Source organism: Ambystoma mexicanum, chromosome 11, assembly GCF_040938575.1.
Source record: "Ambystoma mexicanum isolate Mex_15411 chromosome 11, UKY_AmexF1_1, whole genome shotgun sequence".
NCBI lineage: Eukaryota > Metazoa > Chordata > Amphibia > Caudata > Ambystomatidae > Ambystoma > Ambystoma mexicanum.
The window spans coordinates 1344479651-1344498723 of NC_090934.1; the positions used below are offsets into that span (position 1 = coordinate 1344479651).

Below are 19073 nucleotides of genomic sequence, written 5' to 3' on the forward strand. Positions count from 1 at the left end.
TGCCTCACACAAGAGTAAATTCATCCCCCCCCCCCTTGGAAGATCCGGCATCTTGGAGCTGGGTTGCAGATGTGCTTGCTACAAAAGCCCGGGACTAGGATTCGAGCCAAAGCACCTGTACGAATTGGAAATTAGGGAGCTGGAACCCTAGGGGTTTCAGGCATATTTTTAACGCGAAGCGACAACCAATGGCAAACTTGGAAATAATATTTAAGAAGCTCCTATGTTGGACGGATACATAGTTCTACTAACCCAGGTAAAGGGGGCACCCCGTGGAAGACCTTCCTCCTGCCTTTCGACTATGATCAAAAATGTGACAGACATGACAGTCATTGAAGTCATAAATCCGAATCCCTATATGCAGATCTCATTAATAAAACTGGCAAGTCCGGTGCCAAGAATTAATGATCTTCTCCTCTTACTAAATGTCTATTGGAATCCGGCGAAAGTAAAGGGAGAGTCATTCTTAGATCTGGTAACAGATTGGATTGATCAGATGTCTGAGAAACATCGAAAGATCCAAATAGTGATTTGTGGAGACCTCAATGCAAATTGCCTAGAAGAAGAAAGGAAGGAATCCGCAATTCAAACCTGTAACAAGGAGAGAAAAAGCCGTTGGGGTAAAGCCTGGATGGAAGAAATGGAGTTGAGAGGCATACATCGACAACGAAGGTGATGTGCCAGCTGCTCCTACTTGGTCCAACGGTACTAGGGAAGCTACGTTGGATGATTTTTTTTATCTCAGGAAACTTACTGCCGAACATTCTGGTGCTAGTGGTACAAGCTCATAGTGATCATGACCCGCTCCTGGTCACTATCTCGGCAATAAAAAAAAAAAAAGAGCCCAAGACGGGCTCGGCAGAAAGGGTTGAATTAGAGGGAGGACAAGATAGACTGCAGATCAAACCGAAGGATATTCTGGCGTTAAAGAAAGACCTGGAAGAGTGGTAACATCAGGAGCCGCTATCAGTGGAGTACGACTATACGTTATTGGCGTTTAAAGAAAGCAAAGACCTGTTTTCGAAGCCCAGGTTTAAGGCAATTCACACATATGACACTGAAGTGGCTAAACATAAAAAGTCGCTGAGAAAAGATCTTCTGCTCCTGAAAACCTTAAAACACAGCCCAATAAAAAGGACCTGATGAGGAAAAGAAGACAGCAATATAAAAACTGGCTTAACTCCCATAGAGCAATACTTCTTCAAGAAGATGCGGAATCAATATTAAAAGCCTTGGGTAACTCAAATAGTAGGAACCTAAGGCAATTGTTAAATGAAAGAGGGGATTCTATGGACTCATATCTTCCAAACCCAAATTTGGAGAGAGTCTGGACAGAAAACTTCAAAACACTATTTGAAGAGGTAAATAATAGCAAAAAGGAAACTGATGAAAAAAGATAAAGTGCAACAGGCTTGGAATTTGGAGTTCAAACGAGAAGACATTGAGTCGTATATTAAAAAACAAGTCAATCACGAGCCTCGGGGCCCGACAGCATCTCGAATGCAGTGTTAAAAGCAGCTCCAGAACACTGGTCCAGATTTTGCGAGATTTTATTCAAAAGAGTGGCAGAAATGGCCAAAGTTCCGGAATCATGGAAAGCAGCGATAGTAGTACCTATTTTTTTTTTTTTAAAATGGACAGGATGAGACAAACTACCGCCCCATCGTGTTCCTAGATTCTGTTGGGAAAATGTTTGCAATGCTACTGCTAGAACGTCTGAAAGAATGGATTAAGAAGACCAAATCCTTTGATAAGCAAGAGTCTGGATTTGTAAAACAGGTGGGCTACGGCCTTAACCTATCACTTAGCCTCCTAAAGAAAAGAGCACTTTGAAACAAACAAGAAATCTATATGGCTAGCATTGATCTCAGTAAGCCTTCGATATTATAGATCGAAGATAGCTATGGAAAAAATTGGAATCCAGAGGCTGTCCGAATGACGTACATGCAAGTGAAACTGGACCATCGGGTTAGCCTATCAAAGAAAATCAAAACTACCAAGGAGTTAAAACAAGGATGCCGTTGGCGCCCACTCTATTCAGGTTCTTCATAGAAGATTTGAAAAAGATACTGAATAATAAACATTCATTTCCACCAAAACTAAAAATGGCATTGAGGTGGGCAGACTTCTATATGCCGACGATCTAATCTTCTTGGACCAGACGAAGATCTGCTTGCAAAGGTCTCAAAAACCTGCTTCAGAGTTATGTGAATCTGAATGATCTGAAAATAAATCCTGAAAAAGTCAGAAATAATGTTATTGGGTGACGCCAGAGGAAGGAAGAAACAAAGAAAGTTGGCTCCTAGACGGCAAACGATTGGAACCAGTTAAGGAAATTAATTACTTGGGTATCTTGCATAACTCGTCGAAAGGACAGAAAGCTTGGAGGGATGATCTGAGGCTAAAAGTAAAAAGACTCACTGCACAAGGAAAGGCAGGGAATAAAAGATTTGGAAAATTTTCGCTGCAACCCAGCATAACTTTCTACATACAAAAAGTGACCCGGTACTCACCTATGGGGGAGAGGCCTGTTTGGGGTTTCGGCAAGAGCTTTGAGACCTTCTTGAGGGTTCCTTTTGGAAATGCATTTTATTATTACCAATGGCAACACCCATAGCTGTGATTTGGCAGAAACTGGGGCTGATATCATTAACTGCCAAAGTCACATGGAACAAACTGATGTTATTTAGGAAGGCAATCCTTAGCGATTGCCCTCCCCAATTCGAAGTACTTGGATTGCACAAACAAGGAAATAAAGATTGGGTCTTGAATGAATGGAAATCAGAGTGTCAGAGTGTGACTTAATCTTGAACAGCCTTGTGTCTTCAGCTAAATCTCTATCAACCCAATGCTTGTAAATAAGATTCTGTGTGCGGATGATTGGCGGGAAACAGTAGAAATGAGATCAACATCACTAACACACACTCTCTCACGGAAACTTGGTGGGGAAATGAATCTAACCACACTATACCTGGGAACATTTCCACATCACAAGCAAAAAGATCTACTGTTGAGATTCTCACAATAAAACTACACTTCAAAAAGTATGGTAAACACCAGGGTTCCATAATCTGCCGCCTCTGCGAGCTGGAAAGTGAATCTTTGAGACATTTGACATTATTCTGCCTGAAACTGAAAGATCTGAGGTTGATTCATCTATATGGAAGTATATCTGGCTTGCGAGGAACTGATGCTGGGAAATGGTGGGATCTCATATTTGGGTGTCAAAACAAGAGAATTAACTTTGTTACAGTAACATTCCTAGAGGCTATCTTAAAGAAACTGAGGGAAAGGGATGCAACAGGGTAGATTAAATCCTATACTTCTGAGAGTAATATGTGTATAGGGATTCGCGTTTGTAAAGGAGGGAATTGAAAATCATTTTTACTTGTATAGGTTTGGAATAAAATAGTGAAATAAACTAAATACACTAATAAAAAAAGTAACTGCTTGGCATTCTGAAGAGAATAATTGCTTTGATTTATGAACTTGTGTTTATAGAGAGAGAGAGAGATTTCCCTCATCATGAAGAATACTGTGGAGAACAACAGTTGTTTTGATTTGTTAACAAACATCTGTGAAACACCCTTTTATTTTACCAAGTGGAAGGATGCAGTGGATATAAAATGTGTTGAATCAGAAATTTGCTTGGGGAAATCCTGAATTGATACAGGGGGAGGGAGCCCAACCCTGGTCACAAAGAGTACTTTCTAAAACCTTTAGGTTTGAACTGGTATATTGTTTTCTTTTAACTGAAGACAGCCACACATTTCTTGTTGTGTGTATTAATGCAAGGGTCAGATAATTTTTGGGTACTAGGTCATTTTTCTTTACTTTTAGTTTGCTAGGCAGGCACATCCTTGTTAGGATAGGGAAGGAGATGTCTATCTCACCAATTTTTATTTAATGAAATGGCAAACCAGAGAATGAGGCAAAGTGCGACCTGTAGGAAAAGCAAAGAGATGAACTGAGTGCAACCCACAAGAAGGTGAGTATTGCGAAAACTATAGAGGCAAGCAAAGGGACACTGCACACTCCAAACGAAAGGGGATACATACATCCATTGCTACAGAGAAGATTTGAAAGTGGGAGTATTTTATGGCATATTTTTTAAAGTTGGGAGTAAAATTATTTTTGGGGGAGAAAAATGTAAGTCCACTTCCGAATGAGAGTATTTTATGAGCGAATAAAGATATGTTTTAACTGAAATACTGAAATGTTTTTGTAATAATTATTTCTTTTCGACTAATTATTGATGCACATAAAAGAGGCACATTTACCTCTTCCAATTAGTCAGTTAAAAGACCGTCTGGTCCAAAAATATCCATGGAGCTGTGAGGGTAAAAGTAGGAGCACAGGATTCTACATGTTTTTTCCTATTTTTTGTTGGAAGTATTTTTACTCCTTACTTTTATTTTTGGGGCGTGTCTGCCAATTTTTTTAGGAGTAGAAGTGGCCAAACCACCCCTTATCTGTAGGGCAGAGTACATCAGATGAAGAGATGATGTTACAATGGCAGTGATGGAAGGTCTGGAAAAGTATGAACAGAAAATCAGGAGACAGCCTCACAACAACCGCAGAGATTTGAGAAAGAAGGAACTATTGACCGTGGAGGGGCGTGGCTACATGGCTGCTTGAGTGGACGCGTTCTACGAGGGCTCCCGTGGATCCGACATTGATCCTAGGACATGTAGGTGCTTTACCTCTGCTGCATGTGCCTGCTGCACACCCAATGAATATTTGGGGCACAATCGGAGCGCAATAAGGGCCAGATCCATCCCTGAACGAGTATGGAACAGACGTTAGAAGAATTGTGATGCCCGTGTCTCGGGGGCTCACCAAAATGGCAGATGGCACACAAGGGCCATAAAATCTGGCCGCCACATCTGGTGAGAGGTGGCCGACCAGGCGCAGCTGAGCCCGTGCCTGTCGCATCCTGGAGGGACGGGTGGAGCTTGGCGTGTACGCCAGCGGGTGGAGGACCCCTGCTGGTGGGATAGGACACTGCCGTGTCAAGAAGTTGGCACCGGAGCCTGCCAGGTGTGTTGAAGAGTCAGGTCATGGATAGCACTGTCGGTGGGACGCGGTGCGAAGTGGAGGTGGATTGCCCCCTGGACTGTGGCCGCGTCTGCACGTGGGACGACTGGGAGAGATCACAGCTCCGTGTCCAGCGCTGGTTAGCTTGCAGTGGCGTTGCTGATTGGAGGGGGCCCCCCTGAGGCTTTGTGGCCCTGAGAAGCGCAGTTGCAGTGGGCGACGCCGGCCTTGTGAGAGGCCCGACTGGCACGCTGCTGGTGGTGTCGGTGGACGCACGGGCAGCGAAAGTAGCTGAGACCGGCTCTGGAGGGGCGCGCAGCGTCTGGCGACACCACTGGGGAGCCTGCAGACGCCCTGAGGCCGGAGCCCTGTTGGCAGCGAGAGGCCCGAGGAGGTGGGCGCAGCGCTTGGCAAACGGAGCGCAGCTGGTCCCCCACGGACGCCCGCGGGTGGGGCGGCGCGAGCGCCTGCAGCTGCAAACTGATAGTGAGGAAATGAGCCCGGAACGCTGCCGCGCACACGGCTACTGAACTGCATATTTCTTTCGGATTGCTCCGGCTGAGTGGGGGACACAGGAGTCACGTCCCAATATTACGAACATGCCGCACTGGGGTTTGGTGACACTGTGGGCACTACGTCTGGATGGGGCTAATGGTCAGGCCTCCAGCGCCTGGTGTCATTGATGGCCGTGGCGCTGTGCTGTGGCCCCACATTGTACGCCACAGTAGGCACGCATGCAAATAGAGCCGCCGGGACGGGGCTCCAGCTTTAAGAGATCAGAATAGCCTGAATTACTACGTGGGACGACAAGGCCCGCTTCAAGGGCTGGTCTGGGGGCTCGTGGGTACCTACAATACAGTTTGCCCGAGAGATGTGACCTCCATGGCCAAGAAGCGACAGTATCCTGTGTGGTTCTGGGGTGACGCATGCTGGGCCAGCAAAATGCTGGGGGGGGCTGTGCAAGCTCTGGAGGGACGCCTGAATGCCCGGACCAATTGGGGCTGGAGCTCAGAGTTCGAGAGGCCTGAATAAACTTACATCAATACGTGGGAGGACACCGCCCACTCCTGGAGCAAACAAGCAGCTTAAGACACCCCTTACTTGGCCCATCTGGGCCCCGACGCCAATAGCAGTTTTACCTTGCTGGGGCCAGTAGCCACAAACAGCGGGGCTCGCCTACACGTTTTTGGCACGACACAATGACTAACAAACCTCTAAGAACAAAGAGCAAGCAACCCACGTTGGACGAATATGCCAGAACATCACTGGGTGGAGAAGGAACCAGGAGTAAGGACAAAACCCCCGTTGGGGGCGCAGTCTCCATAGGCACGAACCAAGAGATCCTTGCTGCTATTGCTGACCTGAAAGTGGCCTGGGACACCAAACTGGGACTAGCTGTGACCGAATTGAAAGCGGCACTGGAGCTCAAAGTAGTGGCGGTACAGGAGGAGGTGAATCTTCTCCGGCAAGATGTCAGGTCACTGGCAGATTGCACAGGGAACTTAGAAAAAGAGGTGGCCCCGAACACAGCGGACTGGTCAACTCATAATTCGGAACTTCACGCCCTAGTACAATGCGTGGGTAATCTGGAAAGTAGGGCGGAGGAGGCAGAAGGACACGCCCGGAGGAATAACATCTGCATTGTCGGTTTGCCGGAGGGAGTTGAGGGGCCCAACCCCATGGAGTTCATTGAATCTATGCTGCTGCAGAGATAACCGGAGGAGTGTTGACCCAGGGGTTTGCAGTGGAAAGGGCGCATAGGGCCCTGATGAAAAGGCCGCCGCCGGGAACCCCTCCTAGGCCGGTGATTGCCAAGATCCTAAACTACCGAGATCGAGAAAAAATCCTTGAACACTTTCGGAAGGGTGGAAAAATACAAAGGGGGTCGGCAAACATAACCGCATACCCAGATTACACCCTGCGCGTACAGCATAGTCGCATGAACATTGGGACTGTGAAGAGAAGATTGCGTGAAGCATGCCACAAGTATATGCTGCACTATCCAGCAAAGCTGAAGGTGTTCCACAAGAACAGAACCTTATTTTTTGAAACCCCAGAAGACGCCATGGGGTGGCTTGATACGCAGAGCCGTCCCTAAGAGTCGGGCATCCAGACGGGAGAAGGAGAAGGAGAAGATAAGTCATTTGTGTATGCGGCACCAGGGGTGTCGGAGCCTATGCCATGAACTGGGGAAACTGGCGGGTGTGGAATAGGTGGAAGTACCGCCGCCATTAGACTGTTCCATCACGTTGTTCTCACAACGTGAGTTGCGGTCTAGTCTATTCCAACATGGCCGCCGCCGAGTGTATTTACTACACTTCACTCGCCAGATCGGCACGTTGCAACTTCTTGGATTCCCTCGTTGCCAGCTCTCTGGATCATTTCCCTTGGCTTACCTTTGCACACTTCGTATGGTACTCCGCTCCAGTTCCTCTTTTCTCATTATTCTCCAGTGCCTTCCATTTTTTGTTCGTTAAGTTTTCCTCTTTACTCTGTTTCCTCTTTAATTTGTTCGTGTGGTTTTCTTGTGAGTTCCCGTAATCCTTTGCATTCCGGTCCTCCCATTGTTTCTACCTTGCTATCTGATTCCCTAGTATCCTCCTGCTGTTATATCTGGCTCTCATCGTAGAGCAACCTGTGCTCATCTTGCATATACCCTTCCGAGCATATTCAAGAGCTATTCAAAGACCAGCCGACATATTCATTCCTGCAAGATCTTGTTTTTTTTTCAGCCATTGGCTTTTTCTCCTGCAACTTCTCGGCTGTTGCGGAGAGGAGCCACCGGGGATTTTCAGTACTGAAATCACGGTGGCTTCCTTTCGAGGCAGACCCTACCTGCTCAAAAAAAAGAAACCAGATACACAGAGATCTCGACGACAGAAGCTGGATTATTCCTCTACGACATCAGGTGAGGAGGAAGGGGGAAACGGTGAGCTCCAATCCTTAAGTGAAGAGGAAGACATTAGTGACAGACCCGATAGCCTAAGACAATGGGACTTGATTATAGTACATGACATAGCCTATGGGCGTGCTTGGCTAGGGATATAGGGATATAAGTGTATATGATCCGTTAGCACTGAGATCTTTGATAATAGCGCGGGAGCCTTACGGAGCCAGCCCTCATACCCCCATAAGGAGAAGCTTAGTTAGGTCATCGGTAGCCCGGTGACACCCTGCCGTGTTCCTGCCCTCGGCATTCCGGGGCAGGACCAAAAGCGGGGGTCGCCTGAGATCCAGGGATGGAGCTGGGCATTTGTTGTTGTTGGGAAAGGGAGGGGGAGTTTGTGGTGAGAGGGTGGGGAATGAGCCAAATGGAGAGTCATATGAGGTGGGATGGGACGCCGAGAGGGGAGGCAGGATATTGTATAAATGGAGTTGGGTTGCCTTAGAGTGGTCACCTGGAATGTGAGGGGCCTCAATAGCTACCTGAAGTGTAATAAAGTAATGATGTACCTAAGAAGGATGAGGATCGACATAGCATTATTACAGGAGACCCACCTTACCAGGGAGAAACTGGAGGTGGTTAAGAGAAAGTGGAGGGGGAGCGTTGTGGGAGCCACATACTCAGCCTATGCCAGAGGAGTTATCACATGGGTAGCACCTCATGTACCATTCCAATTGTTTCAGTCTATGGGGGACCCGGAAGGCAGAATGATAGTTATGCGGGGGATGTTGGAAAACCGGGAAGTGAGCATTATAAATTTATACGCCCCTAACCAAGATACAGCGGCTTATTTTCAGGCCCTATATGGCAAAATTAGCCCCCTATTGGGTGGCATGATCCTATGGGGAGCGGACTTCAACTGTACACTGAATCATAAGATGGACAGATCAGATGGTAAACTAGACAAACCCTCCCTGGCTGCAAAGGCCTTACAGGCACTGCTGAGAGATTTTTAACTCGTAGATGTCTGGAGGCAGTTGCACCCAGCAGACAGGCAGTACTCACACTATGCGGCACCACATGACCTGTACACAAGGCTGGATTATGTGTTTGCTACTGCTGAGATGGTAGGCGAGATGAGGGGCGCGGAATATAAGGCAAGAGTGCTTTTGGACCACTCCCCCCTGGTCCTAAAGTGGCGACATCAACCCAGTGGAGCGCGAATCCCAACGTGGAAACTCAGAGCGGAGGCCCTGCAGGACTCGGGATTCCGGGAGGATCTGAGGGAGGCGATCACTGAGTACTTCGATATTAATACGGTAAGTGTTCGATCTATGGGAACTGTGTGGGAGGCATTTAAAATGGTGGTGCAGGGTGTAGCCATATCGAAATCCAGAGGGCTTCACTGGGGCATAGAACGAGAACTGCAGGAAACGGAGACGGAGTTAGAAGACATAATGCGCAGGGGAGGCACCTCTCGGGAGGATGGGGCCAGGATGTGACTGCTACAACAAGCTAGCAGTGAGCACTGGGACAGATTATGTAAATTAAGCTATAAGAAGTATGTGGAGAGGCAGCATGCGGGGGGCGGGAGGGAGACAAGCCGGGCAGATTGCTGGCCTGGCTATATAAGAGCGAAGAATCACAGCCGGTGATCAGGGAAATTAGAAGGGGAGGAAGGCCACATCCTGGAACCCAGGAGGGAGTAAATGAGGAGTTCCTTAGATATTATAAACGTCTGTATGAGGATCCAGGTGAAGAAAGAGACCAAGAAATCCAGGAAAAGCTAGAAGACATAGGCTTGCCCACCATAGACAATTTACAACGGGAAGACCTGGATGCCCCAATCACCTCAGTAGAACTAGAGCTAGTTATTCAGCACCTGCCCACATGTAAAGCTCCGGGGTCAGATGGGCTCCCAGCGAATTCTATAAAACCTATAAACTAGAGTTGGTTCCCCTGCTACTGGCTATGCTTAACGAGGCGTTTGAGAACGGTAGGTTGCCGGAGTGATCATCCCGCTTTTAAAACTGGGTAAGCCTAGCACAGACTGCAGGTCATATAGACCCCTATCGATGCTTAACCAGGACAGCAAGATCCTCACGGCAGTGCTAGCAAATAGGCTTAAGCGAGTCATTAGCAGACTGATACACCCTGACCAAACGGGCTATGTCCCTGGCAGGAATATAACAGATAATCACAGGAGGCTGCACCATATTATTGATCAAACAGAGGAGGACCCGGGTGAACTGGCATTTGTCTCGCTAGATGCGGTTAAGGCTTTCGACTCAGTAAAATGGCCCTGGCTGCTAGCGACTTTGAGAGAATATGGAATGGGGCCGGGGTATCTTAGGTGGGTCCAAATGTTGTATAGCTCCGCAATTGCAAGTGTCAAAACAGGCACCACTATCTCAGATAAATGGCAACTTAGCAGGGGCACTAGACAGTGCTGGCCCTGGTCGCCCATGTTGTATATTTTAGCGATGGAGCCATTGGCAGTCTGTCTTAAACAACAATATGGAGAGACAGGGATCCATACTGCGGGTGGTTCTCATCTTATATCATTATATGCCAATGATATTCTCTTGTATCTGCCCTTCCCAGAGGAGAACCTACAATACATCCTGGAGGTGATGGAATGATACCCTACCCTCTCAGGCATAGACGTTAACCACAAGAAACCAGCATGTTCCCCCTGGGGAGATATAGACGTGCCCTGCCAAGGAGCTTACCGGTATTGCCAATACCCTGGCGAACCGAGACGTTCCAATATATTGGAATTGACATATTCCACACGACAGGTGAAGAACACAAACACAGCACAGAAAAGGCAGTTGGAAGCATTACAAATAGCATGGGATTTTGGTCCAGGCTACCCCTGGCCATGATGGGGAGAGCTGCTCTGATTAAGATGGTAGTCCTGCCCAGACTGTTACATTTTTTTCTAAATATCCCATATGGGTCCATAGGTGCTTCTTCGCCAGTCTCCACAGCTTGTGCAGGGGTTTCATATGGCATAACTCCAGCAACAGGGTGGCCCTGTGGAAATTACAGAATTCGTGTGACAGGGGAGGCATAAACCGGCCGAATTTTGAGTTATATTTTTTGGCGGGACAGCTGCAATATGTGACTAGGTGGCTGTCTGAAGAAGAAACGGCTGAAACCAGGCTGTTGTGTATGGATCCTGCTCCCTACTTCCTTAGAGAGACAGTGTGGTTATCTAAAACAAAGATACAGGGAATGGCGAAGCTGTTGGTGCTTGGCTGGGAGGTGTGCACAGAGCGTGGCAGATGGTGGGATATCCGGCTCCGTTCTCCATGCAGGTGCCGCTATGCAGAGAAGACCCCCAATTGATAAAAGGGGTCCCTAGATACTGGGAACCAACGGGCCTGGCTACCCTAGGAGATATATGGCAGGAGGGGGGAGGCACTAGAATTCCAGAAGCTAGTAGAGGACACCAGGGTGCATAAAGGTCAACACATTACCTATTCTACGATCGTTAAACGAATGCGAGAAAGGTGGCCGGCGGCGGTGCTTGCAGAACAGCCCGATGCCACCATTGAGACGATGTCTGACGTCTGAGGGTGGGCATGATATATCCCGCATAAACGAGCTACTGGGGACCAAGGTGGGGAAGAAATTGCTCCAACTGAGGAGAGTTTGGGAAGAAGAGGTTGGAGAACCCATGTCGGATGGGCTATGGGAGAGCCCAAAGGTATCATAAGAAGGTGTCCCGGAATGCGAGGCTCCAGCAGATCCAACTATATGTCACAAATAGAGCATACTTGACCCCCAGTAAAATTGCCAGGTTTGGTGGCCAGTTGACACAAAGATGCCCTAGGTGAGGGGAGGAGGAAGCTGGGGTGTTACATATGTTCCGGGCCTGCCCGGAGGTGGGAAGGTTTTGGACAGAACTGAAGATATGCTTTGCAGGAAAAGGCATTACGCTGGAGAAGGCGTCAGCTTGGGCATGCAGGCTTGGGGGCTTTCCTAGACCATGTAATCTGAGACACATTAGCAAGATGAAAGACCTGGCCTACATCCTGGCTAAATGGAGAATTGCAATGTGCTGGGCAGCCCATAGGCCTAGGATAGAGTTCGGGTGGGATGACCTCATGAAGTGGGCTGAGGCAGAAACAGCTACTTGGTTTGAAGCGGTCATTGGGGGAGGGGGGAGGTGGAACCCTTAATAGAATGGAGGCAACTGGTGGCCTCGATGGCGGGCTCCTCCCAGGCCGACTATAGTGATGACGACACGGAAGAGATAATGGCATCACACCGCCTGAAGATGAACAGGCTGATGACATGGATACAGGGGCTCGAGTTAATGGGTTGGGAGGGAGAAGGACAGAAGAGTGTATTCTGTAATGTTATGTTGTGAAACTTAAACACGGAAGTCCTAATTATTTGTAATGTTTGGTGTGTTGTTTTAAAATAAAAAAAATGTAAAAAAATTAAAATCAAACTATTGACCGTGACAAATGTTGCACAGATCGAGATCGAACCGGACAGGGCACAGGCATTTACACCTGGCAGCAAGTGTGCCACTAGGGACTGATATATGAACTTCTATGTAGTAGAACTGAAAAGCGATAAAAGGTCAAGTCAGCCACAAGAGAAGACAGTGAGTGCCAATTGCAAGCAAGCGTAGGTAGAACAGCGCTTCAAAAAGTGGCGGCGAGTAGAGACATAGGGCAGTTAGTAAAATGGGCGGTGGGCAAGAGATGTTCTGAAGAACAGAATGGTTAAAATATGTGTTTATGTGCAAGTCGAACTGTGTTAAACACATGGAAGATAATGTATCAGAGGTAAGGGTTTAGACCACGAGGATGAGAAAAGTCGATCAGGGGGTATCCGAGCCAAGGCACGAACATTGTAGTTGACCTCAAATTAGAGCCATTTCAGAGTCAGTGTGGGGGCGGGGGTACAGTAAAGTAGGAGAGGTAAACCATGTGATGTGAAAGGCTGAACATGTATAGACTGCTGAAAACTCATCAAGGGGTAGGGTGACTATGTGGGGATGGTGCCAATTAAGAGGCTTAAGAGATAACAAAAAATAATTAGGAGTAGCAAACAGCTTTAAGTACACCCATCTCTCACCATATAGAATTGTGCAAGATTGTTTTTGTTGCGACTGTACTGGCCATATGGTTTACTCTAGATTTCAACGATATGGTAAACGTGTACATTCCTCGGAAAGTGGCCATGGGTGCTGGAGTAAAGGTTGCCGATTTGGGTCAGCCAAGTGTTCCCATTCCATGCAGAAAGAAAAAAATAGGCCAGCAGGAGGGCAGGCTTGTAGTCTGTCAAATGAAATGCATCTACACTTAAAATCCCACCCATATAGAATTTTGTTTTTCCTAAGAAAAACGTGTAATATCTGACTGAAAAAAATGAACAGTTCACAGGCACACAATAAAATGACTCAAAAATGTGTTTTTTGTTTTTTCTAAATAAAACGAATATTTTCTAAATTAAAGTATTGTTAGGGGTGTAGAAAATCAAGTGGGTCTTTTAGTCTTCGCAAATTTTATCGACAATTTCATTAATTGATTATATTGGTTCATGTATACGTTCACAACAAATACATATCATGTAGACACATTCACACAGATTACTCACAAGAAAACAAGACTGGATAATACAAAAGTGGATGTTTAAAAAATCGTGCAATCGCCCATCACTGTGATATAGTCATATTAACCCATCCTACAGAAAAAGGTAAACCTACATGTCTCAACAAAAGGTTCAGTATTGGAGAGTCCAAGCTATCCATATTGTATCGTCCACAGGGTGCTTATGGTCCAAAGTAGTACATGGTCTAAATGAAAGAGTGTGAGCATATCCTTCTGAATTTCCGTCAAACAAGCAGATAATGGAAAATCAGTACGTATTTAGACTCCACAGTAACTCTATACAAACAATGAAATAAATATAAAGATACTTGGATCTGGAAAAGGAGTACCACTCAACCGTAGCAACCCACTTAGCATGGGGACACTCTTCCCCCTCCACCCTTGCATTACCTGATACTTGCCCTCCTGGCCCCCTTAGCATCTACCTAGCCCCTCTTGCCCTCCTCCTGCCCCTCTTCCACCCCATCCCTCTTCACTTGCACTCTCTTCTCTTTACTTCCCAGACCAGCCCCCCCCCTTGCACTTCTGGTTACTGCACTTGCAGGATCCGAATGTCAAAAGGCCTAGTAGGACCGTCATTGTTATCTTCTCCCTTGTTCCCCCACCCCCTCTTCTTTGTCTTGTGGCGCCCTGAAACACCTTTCTGTTGTATAGGCACCTTACAAATAACCAATAAATAAATAAACAAACATTAATCGCATCTCTAGCTGCCCCTAAACATTGGAGCACAAACACTGTCTAATTAAATTATAGTCAATATATTCTTAATGCACCAATCAGATAGCGTGTGTTGCAGACTGCTCCAAGCAAAATATATTATACAGCTCTAGGCTGCCGATTATGGTACAGGAATTCAACCAAACTTTTTCTAAACTCCTGAAAGAGAATTAGGATAAACGCCATAATGTTGCATGGGGAGCGTTATCAAGAGAATCATATCTCATATAATATACCTCAGACCAGTAACAATCCTGATTGGATTAGTCGCAGTTTTCGCCAGAATATTAATTTCAAAAGCGACAAAGCATGTAGACTACCCATAAATATTTAAAAAGGTGGGGAATGTAAGATAAAGGAAAATGATCAAACCACACCTATTAATAATTAATTAGAAATAAAAAGGGAGCTGACAATTGTGAGGCACTCTCGTTTTGGTTGGGTACAGAGCCTTAAGTCATAGGGTTTCATAGTATCATCAATCTGTGTGGGTGTATTTAACGCTTAACCAGTCTGGGGTCTTTCAGTGCCAGAATGAAAGGCCTGCAACAGGTGCTCAAAGAATTCAGCATTCTTCAGATCCGGCTTCCTCTAGCTCGTTGGCTTTTCTCCTAATTCTCTTTCTTTTTCCAAGAACCACTTGCCATCCATCTTTTGCTTCAATGTTACCACAATGTGTAATAAAAACCTAGTGCTGTGTCTGTTGTGGAACACATGATGCAGGTATTTCCCCCGCAGGCAGCACCTGCCACCTATGTCCTGAAATGAGTGTGTGCTCTGGAGGGTCTGCTCTCTGCTTTGAGGCACTTCCACCTCCCCTGTGAGGTCGTACCAACTCTTTTGCACCACCTCCTTCGCCCAGGGGACAATTTCTCTCCCCATGGTCTCCAAAGATCGGACCAACAGGCCTCACTGGGGCATCGCAAATACTGAACACTTAATGCACTCTCGCAGAGAATTTACATGGGAGGCTCTTAGTTAGTGATGGATAAATTGAGTAACTATGGCTGTATATAAGAGCTTAATAAGTTTCAACGTTTCGGAACTAAAATTGGTGCATTTTTCTTATAAAAGCCCACACAATTAACTGGTTACCTACCCAAATCTGAGTTTCTTTCAAGGCAATTAAAATGCGTCCCCAAAACACATTTTTAAACTGTCTCCCATATTTTAATGGTTGCTCATGTGACAACAAAAGAATTTGCTTTTTGTTGAACTAAATACTTTCTTTAAGTCATATATTATATGCAGCATATCTGTGTCAAACAATTACTACAACCAGGTGACCTTATCAAACAGTGGTTTATGCTGTTGTGTTCCAACTACATTTACAAAACCCAGATGCCACTTTAGAGCCTAACGCTGAATTGCATTCTGGTATTTTTAGTCTTCCATTACATTCTGTTCAAAGTGGGAAAAACAAATCTACAATCATACTATTGTTCCTTCACATATTCTTGGAAGGATTTGTAAACTTGTCAGAGTGGTTTAATAAGATTTGAAAACGTTTCAAGTCTTCTCTATAAAACAAGGGGATTCTTGAAGCCCAAACATATATATGTGTATATATGTGTATATGTGTTTGGTGAAAGCGGTGAGTCTGTTGAGTGTGTGCTAAGACAGATCAATGTAGTGCAGTTGATGGTACATGAAGATATAACAAGTGTATGTGATGCAACAACATAAAAGATCAGGAGGTATCAATTAAAAAGCGGAACATAAAAAAGGTGCAAGAGACTTTGTGCGATGGTAGAACTTGAAAAAAATCACAAATGTTAGCCTGGTGAGCATGCAAGCGAAAGATGATCAGGATTTCTAGTGTGTGCGCACTGCAGTGTGCAGATCCTAAGTGAAATAACTAACAATATGCAAAACATATTTTGCAGACAGACAACAGCAGATTTAAAACAAACTTATGATGTGCAGCTTTATATAACCCAATTAATTATTATAGCAACAACATTAGAGAACTAGGTAATATGAAGGAAACAAACTTATCGAGCCGACAAACCCCCATCTGGATAGCGAATGGGAATACGTATGAACTGGAAAGGAGGCGGCTTCTAGGTCAAGAGCCAGAGAAACAGTTAACAGCACACGTGTTCCCTGAAAAAGCTCAGAGTTACTAGAATGTAGGACAGAGTTGTACAGCGGTGTGTCTGTTTGGGTCTCTATTTCTTCTGTGATAAAATTATCAAGGAATCGAGAGGGAAGATGGGTCATCAAAATCTGTGGTTCTAACGTTATGGGTGATTTTACATCTGCTGGGGGGTGAAGAATCCCATATTTTATGCTCAACTGTCTCATCTTGGGCCAGAGGTCCAAAAACATGTTTTCTCTCTACAGTGGCCCGCAAGACATCCTGCAATATGCAAATGTTGTGAGCCGTCCATGAAATGTTCTTTTTCTTTGCAGCCTCAAGAAATGGCATGGTCTGAGTTTATTCCAGAAAAGCACATGATTAGACCTCTGGGTCTCGGGTTCGGAGAAATTAGAATTAGTACGTTTCTGTCCCGGGCAATGAGAACGCTGGATATTTAGTCTAGTTTTGAAGTCCAAGTCTAATATTTTGGGCATTAGAGACTGAAGAAATCCTCTTGGGTCATCATGTTCAGTCCCTTCCGGGATTCCGTCGAGGCGAATATTATTTCTTCTGTTTCGATTTTCACTGTCTTCACACCACCTTTGCATGATATGAATCTCCTCCTCCGTGAATCTTATTTTGTGTGTGAGAGACTCCAATTGTGTCAGTTTCTTGGGCTTTACGATCCATTTTATTTAGTTTTTCTTCAATGGCATCTAGTTGGGCAGTGGTTGCTTCCAAGAAGGGCCTGAGACTCTTGAGCTCTGACATAATTGTATCAAGCAAATTGTTTCCAAATTCCAAATTATTTTCAAATTGATTAATGCCTCCTTCGCCTCTGGCACCATTCTAGCTAACCTTAAACCATCATGGGTACTTCCACTCCTGAAAAAGCAAACCCTAGATCCACTTATTCCCGCTAATTACCGCCCCATCATGACGGTACCATTTCTACTTAAAATACTTGACAAAGTCGCATATGCCCAGATTAAAAAAATACCTTGAACTGCACAAGCTCCTGGGAGCTAGACAATCCGGTTTTCGCCCACTACATGGGACGGAAACGGCCCGATTGACTTAAAAACACAAGTTGATGAGCTGAGAGATGATGGGAAGACAGCCCTCCTTCTACTACTCTATCTCTCAGCTGCATCTGACCTAGTGGACCATAATGTCCTATGCAGACACTTGGATTCAGCAGCTCACTTTTCCACAGAGGCTATCAGATGGATAGAATCCTTCCTGAGCGAGAGGACAATCAGGGTGTTTTCCCAATCAGCAGCGGCGGACCCTTCCCCTATCCAGTGTGGTATACCCCAGGGCTCCTGTGTCCCCCCTACTCTATACAATATATTCACCAAACCTTTGTTCGATGATCTGGACCTTCTGGGTATCACCTATACTAACTATGCAGATGATACACAGATTCTCCTCCCTCTTTCCGGGGATCATGGCAAGGACTTGCCGTTGGTGAATAAGGTATATCTCATCATCCAGGCATGGATGGCCACCTACGGCCTATGCCTAAATGATGATAAAACAGAGTTGATAATCCTGGGTACACACTCCAACCTCAATAAACCAGGTCATGAATACTCCCCATTCACCATCGATGGTAACATCATCAGGGTATCTAAGGAGGTAAAACCCCTTGGATTCTACCTTGACTCAACTATGTCCTTTGATAAACAAGTAAAGTCCTTGGTCTCTACCACTGCTTACACTTGTAAGCTCTTAAGAGCTGGTAAGCCATTCCTCTCGAATGACAGCTGCATGATCCTGGCTAGAGCACTAATACTCTTGAGGCTAGATTACTGCAATGCTCTTTACAGTGGTGCTAACAAAGCCATTATCCAGATGCTACAAATCCTTCAAAACAACGCTTTAAGAGCTGCACTAGACATAAATAAAAGAGTACATATCTCCTATCAGACGCCAACATAAATGGCTCACTACCCATAATAAAATACAGCTAAAAACTGTCTCCTTGACCCATAAAGTACTAAACAATGCGCACCCTAGCTACCTAATAGATTGAAAAGAGGAACTTCAATTAGACCGACTACAGCCGGTAATGCCAACTGCCTTGTGGTACCGAGATTTAGACTCACTAAGACTGGTGGCTAGTTTTCCCGTGAAGGCGGCCAAACTATGTTATTCCTTGCCTCCTGAGATCAGAGTAGACCAACCCTACCCACATTTTAGAAAGAACTATATCAACCTGCTCAACTCCACTGAACACTAGCCATACAAGCGTAATTTGCCTCATCTGGGCTGCCTTAGTCTAGCCTCGCAACCTAGTTAAATGGAGAACCTTACTTGTTCATAACCTGTACAACCTAGTGAAATGGATAACCTAATTTGTTTATAACCTGTACATTTGTATCCATACTTTGAGATACTGTTATATTGCCTTTGTAATTTTACCTGTAAATATATAGTGTCGTACGGCGAAATATTTTTTTACCTTGTAAGCTTCACATCTTCGTACTGGTACGCCTTGTTACCCTTGGGTTTGGTGCGCATTAGAAATAAATAAACAAACAAACAAACAAGCACAGGGTCAACTCTGTGATTTATGAGGCGATAAAGGATCAACCATGGGTCTCTTTAAATTGCTATTGATTGATCTTTTTTGAGAGGTTGTTTGTCTTGTTTACCTTGATGATGTTGGATCTGGTTTTGAGTATCTGAATAAGGAGATGATGATGAGGAT

General features: G+C 45.5%; 2 protein-coding genes across 4 annotated transcripts in view; both read right to left on the bottom strand.

Moving 5' to 3' along the window:
• The window catches only part of RAB27A (RAB27A, member RAS oncogene family), a 538796-nt gene that overhangs the window by 515717 nt on the left and 4006 nt on the right, over window positions 1–19073 (bottom strand). The gene's annotated exons all lie outside the window — the stretch shown is intronic.
• PIGBOS1 (PIGB opposite strand 1) overlaps window positions 1–19073 on the bottom strand; it is a 106954-nt gene that overhangs the window by 83853 nt on the left and 4028 nt on the right. The gene's annotated exons all lie outside the window — the stretch shown is intronic.